The sequence below is a fragment of the Carlito syrichta genome, unplaced genomic scaffold (assembly GCF_000164805.1).
Source record: "Carlito syrichta isolate Samal-C Ts95f unplaced genomic scaffold, Tarsius_syrichta-2.0.1 Scaffold142847, whole genome shotgun sequence".
NCBI classification, from domain to species: Eukaryota; Metazoa; Chordata; class Mammalia; order Primates; family Tarsiidae; genus Carlito; species Carlito syrichta.
In genome coordinates, this window is record NW_007086943.1 from 34,610 (window position 1) to 39,077 (window position 4,468).

Consider the following 4,468-nt stretch of genomic DNA (forward strand, 5'->3'; position numbering starts at 1 on the left):
CAGAATATTTTTCCACTTGTTTGTGTCATCTTTGATTTCTTTGAGCAGAGTTTTGTAGTTTTCATTGTAAAGATTTTTCATGTCTCTGGTTAGGAAGATGCCAAGGTATTTCATTTTTTGTGTGGTTATTGTGAATGGGATTGTGTTTTTTATTTGGGTTTTTGTTTGTTTATTATTAGTGTAAAGAAATGCAATTGTCTTTTGCACATTTATTTTATACCCTGAGACTTTGCCAAAGTCCTTCATCAATGCAAGGAGGTTTTTGACAGATTCACTTGGGTTTTCAAGATATACAATTATGTCGTCTGCAAAGAGAGATAACTTGACTTCTCTGATTGCTCTAGCCAGGACTTCCAATACTATATTGAACAGGAGGGGTGAGAGTGGCCATCCTTGTCTTGTTCCAGTTTTCAGGGAAAATGGTCCCAATTTTTGTCTGTTTAGGAGTATGCTGGCTGTGGGTTTCTCATAGATGGCTTTTACTATTTTGAGGTATGTTCTAGGTATGCCTAGATGTTCGGGGGTTTTTAATCAGGAAGGGGTGCTGGATTTTATCAAAATTTAACAAAAAATTTAAAAATTAGCTGGAGGGGTTGGCACATGCCTGTCGTCCCAGGTATTTGGGAGGCTGAAACAGGGGGATGGCCTAAACGCAAGAGGTTGAGGCTGTGGTGAGCTATGATCATGCCACTGCACTCCAGTCTGGGCAAGAGTGAAACCATGCCTCAAAAAATAAAAACAGCAAACAAACAAACCAAAACAAGAATTAAACCTAACTAAAGTGCTACAAGCACCTTCAAATATACATTCAGTTTCATAACACAGGGATTGTATTAAACTATTGAGCCACACTTAAGTACCTGCACAATCATAGGGGAACTGGGCCTGAATCACTGTCATCTGCGCATGGTAAAATGGAAGTCTGAGGGGCTGTGTCAGAGCCGCCATCAGACCCCAGGGCCCCCAGCTCCCAACACTTCCCTAGACCTCAGGGAAACGAAAGAGCAACAGCTAGATTATCTTTTCTTTTCTTGTGAAGTGCCCCACGTGAATTTGGATTCAGGGCTTAACATTTTTTTTTTTTTTTTGAGTTGGAGTCTCACTCTGTCGCCCAGGCTGGAGTGCAGTGGCACGCTTATGGCCACTGCAACCTCAACCTGCTGGGCTCAGGCAATCCTTCCGCCTCAGCCTTCCAAGTAGCTGGAACTACAGGTGTACACCACCATTCCTGGCTAGTTTTTTTGACTTATTGTGGAGAGGAAGTCTCGCCAAGTTGCCTGGGCTGATCTCAAACCCGTGGGCTCAGGCAATCCTCTCACCTCGGCCTCCCAAAGTGCTGGGATTATAGGCGTGAGCCACTGCACTCGGCCTAGGGCCTAACTTTCTTTTCAATGACTCCTTCCTACACATTCTATTACAATCAAGTCCATCTTCAAACCTGGGAAGATACATCCGGCGTAAAAAATGTATCCACCAGTGTCCCACGTGACAGAGAATAAGCAGAACTCCTAGCTTAGTGGAGTCAGGGCTTTCTTTTGGTTTCTTTTCCCCTCTCAAGAGGTCTGTGGATTGATCGCCCCGGCCAGTGACTGCAGCTAGCAGGAACATCCAGGCTGCTTCTAGCTTTCTGCTGAGCAATCTTTCTTTACATATGACTTTTGTCCTCAGGCTTGTCACTAGATGGTTGCAGATAAATTCTTTGACACTAGCATCATATCTGTGTTTAAGACAGAAAGAGGGAAGGGCGCAGAGCAAAAGACACATGCCAAGGCCATCCGCATCTCTTGCGTTTTCTACCCAGCGATTCTGTTCTCTCTCATTGACCTGAACCACACACACATACACACACACACACACACCAGCTGCTGGAAGGTATACATGAGGAGGAAATACATATTTTAAATCTTTCCAGATTGACAGATCCAGATTGAGCTCTCATAGCTGTCTTGAACCATCAGGCAACTCCAAAGCTAAGAAACGGTTGATCTCATTTGAGATGAGCTTGGAATGTGCGGCTTCTGGTTTGATTAAACTAGGAAAGAAAATGTCTCTAGAGGGCCAGAAGCGGTAGACACACATGTAATCCTAGTGCTCTGGGAGGCTGAGGCAGAAGGAGCACTTGAACCCAAGAGTTGGAAGCTGCTGTGAACTATGATCACACTACTACTTTCCAGTCATGGTGGGTGAAGAGTGAGACCTTGTTTGTGAAAAATAAAACATTTCTGGCCAGGCGCGGTGGTTCAAGCCTGTAATCCCAGCACTTTGAGAGGCCGAGGCGAGAGGATTGCCTGAGCCCACAGGTTCGAAATCAGCCTGGGCAACATGGTGAGACCTCGTCTCTGCAATAAATCAAAAAAATTAACCAGGCCAGATAGCCTGTGCCTGTAGCTCTGGCTACTTGGAAGGCTGAGGTGGAAGGATCGCCTGAGCCCAGCAGGTCGACGCTGGGGTGGCTGTGAACGCGCCACTGCACTCTAGCCTGGGTGACAGAGTGAGACTCCAACTCAAACAAAAAACATTTCTAGACATTAGGTCTTGAGCACACCCCTGTCTCAGTGCCTCAGTGTTGGCTCCTCCCCCTGCCCGGCACACTCTTCCTCTGAGCTATTTAATGGTTCCTCTCTCACTTCCTCCAGGCCTCTGTTAAATATCACTTCCACAGAAGGCCTTCCTCATTCATCCTATTTAAAACATTACTTCACCCAGCTCCAACCCTTTCCTCCACTTCAGTGTCTTCATAACACTTAATTCTGCCGGATATCAGAGAACACAGCTATTTTTTCATATGTTTATGGTCTGTTTTGCTTGCTAGAACATACACTCCATGAGGGCAGGCATTTGGCCTGGTGTGTTCTCTGTTGCTTCCTCAGGGTCTAGGATAATGCCTGGCACACATTAGGCACTCAGTAAATATTAGTTGAATGAATGAATGATTAGATGAATGAATGAGTGACCGTTTGGCTTATCTATAACTTTACGTATGATTGGCCAAAGAGTCATTGCTGAGGTCCAAGGAACAGAGACCTAGCGAGGGAAGAGCTGCTCTTCCTGTTTGCAGGTCACCTGCATAGCTGCCTCTCCTCTGAGAAGGGACATCTTCTTTTTGTGTGTGTGTGTTGGAGTCTCACTCTGTCACCAAGGTTGGAATGTAGTGGCATGATCATGATGCTTATGCCTCACAGCAGCCTCAATTTCCTGGGCTCAGGCAATCCTTCCACCTCAGCATCCCAAGTAGTTGGGACTACAGGCATGTGCCACCATGTCCAGCTAGTTTTTAAAAAATTTTTGTAGAGATGAGGTCTTGCTATGTTGCCTAGGCTGGTCTTGAACTCCTGGGCTCAAGTAATCCGCCTGCCTTGGCCTCCCAAAGTGCTGGGATTACAGATGTGAGCTACTGTGCTGGGTGGAGAAGGGGCGTCCTTTTTCTTTTTTTTTTGAGTCGGAGTCTCACTCTGTCATCCAGGCTGGAGTGCAGTGGTGTGCTCACAGCCACTGAAGCCTCGACCTGCTGGGCTCAGGCAATCCTTCTGCCTCAGCCTTCCAAGTAACCGGAACTACAGGTGTGCACCACCATGCCCGGCTAATTTTTTTTTCCTGCCTCAGTTTTATTTGTACAAATAGCACAGGAGGACACCAGTCCCACTCAGAAAGCAGCCTGGGGGTCAAACTAGTTCTTCTGTCCTCACGTTGTCAGACAGGGTCCTCTACTCTGGAGCCTTTGTGGGTGTCTGGGCACCTTTGGAAGCCTGAGCAGGAGCTGGAATGAGGCTGGAGTTGCAGGTGAAGCTGCAGCCAGGGCCTTAGTTTGAACCTTGGTCTTTGTCAATACCTGCGGCCCTCGTCAATATCGGCACCAATACGCTTCCCAAGTTTGGGGTGGGCAATGTATGCAAGTCAAGTAAGCTTGTGGCTAGAACCCTTTGGGATCTTGGGCTTTACGAGGGCCTTGATAGCCTCAGCACGTGCACTCATGGCTCTGGCGTTGTTGGCCTGCATCTTCTTCAGGTCCTTCTTGTTGTGCTTCTTGGCAAAGCGCATGTTCCCCAGGAACTTGGGGTCCACCCCCTTAAGAAACCTGTATCTTTGTGATCGGGGTTTCTTGATGCCATTTCTGTGCCATTTTCGGGACTGGTTGTGTGTGGTATGGTTCTTGGATTTGGCCATGTCTGCACCGTAACTCACAGCTCCTGAAGCGCCTGGGACCGGAAGAGCCTCAGCTAATTTTTTTTTTTTTTATTGTAGAGATGACGTCTTGCCACGTTATCCTGTGGCAGGATTTTTCAGAGAGAAAGAGATGAGACACTGAGGCTTCTTTGCCAGGAAGCAGCGTTTCTTTGTGCCAGCAATGGCTCAGTGGATTCACATCCAAAGGCTGAGCCCCCAGTGCCGGGGGTCGGGGGGTAGGCATTGTCTTTTATACATTTTTAGCTTCTTTGTCCCCCCCATAAGGCTTATATATTAGTAACAC

At 47.0% G+C, this 4,468-nt stretch overlaps 1 pseudogene; it reads right to left on the reverse strand.

Moving 5' to 3' along the window:
- Positions 1-3,704: 3,704 nt before the first annotated feature.
- Positions 3,705-4,164, reverse strand: LOC103251377 (annotated as a pseudogene).
- Positions 4,165-4,468: the final 304 nt, after the last annotated feature.